Source organism: Penaeus monodon, chromosome 19 (genome assembly GCF_015228065.2).
Source record: "Penaeus monodon isolate SGIC_2016 chromosome 19, NSTDA_Pmon_1, whole genome shotgun sequence".
In the NCBI taxonomy this organism is placed as follows: domain Eukaryota; kingdom Metazoa; phylum Arthropoda; class Malacostraca; order Decapoda; family Penaeidae; genus Penaeus; species Penaeus monodon.
Genome location: NC_051404.1, coordinates 1867365 through 1868220, shown reverse-complemented (window position 1 = coordinate 1868220; position 856 = coordinate 1867365). Strand labels below are relative to the sequence as shown.

Genomic DNA, 856 nt, shown 5'->3' with positions numbered 1-856 from the left:
GTGTAGGTATCCTTTGGTTTAATCTTAATCTTGTTTTACAATATTTTTTTCTACCCATTTGCATATTTTTTTTAGTTTATAATAACATTAAGGGTTTCCCCAAAAAGTATAGTATAACTTCGTAAAACAGTTATTTCCCCGATCTACACGCATTAATTACATAGTGTGGGCCCTTCTTAAAACCCTTTTTTTTTTTTGAAGTAATAACATCAATTTTTACACAATATGTAGTAAACTTCTTTAAGAAATACTTCGATCTAAAAGCTTTAAATACATAGTATGGGCTTCTTATACCGTTTTTTACTTTGATTTGGGGGTCCAAATTTATATTTTGGACCCTCCCCTCTGGGGTCCCGGGAAAAAAAAGGGTGAAAACAAAAAACTGGTATTTTGGGGCTTCAAAAATTTCCATTGTGTGTGTTAATGCAAATATATATACATTTCTAAAATTTACAATGTTTAAAAATGTTAAAAGATTACAAAAACCCTTTTAATACATTCATGTGAAATGGATAGATAATATAAAAACATTAAAAAGGATATAAAAACAGACCCACTGCATGATTTCCCTGGCCATTCTTCCTGAATATTTTGGGGAACTTTTTGGGATGTGTGTGTGGGGCTGAGCCTCAACTGCTAAAAAAAAGGGACGACCAAAAAAACCCAAAAGATTTTACTAAATTTTCCCCTTTTTTCAAAGAAATTTTTAAAACTCGGGGTTTTGGGTTTAAACGGGTTTTCCTAAACACATTATGGAAATCATTGGGCCCCTTTTTCACATCCTATCTAAAAAAATTAAAAATCTGAAAGGGGAAAAATAGAACGAATCTAAAAAATATAAATATATTATTTTAAA

General features: G+C 30.4%; 1 protein-coding gene across 1 annotated transcript in view; it reads left to right on the top strand.

Moving 5' to 3' along the window:
* Positions 1-856, top strand: part of LOC119585508 (vegetative cell wall protein gp1-like) — an 8554-nt gene that overhangs the window by 1611 nt on the left and 6087 nt on the right. The window lies entirely within an intron of this gene.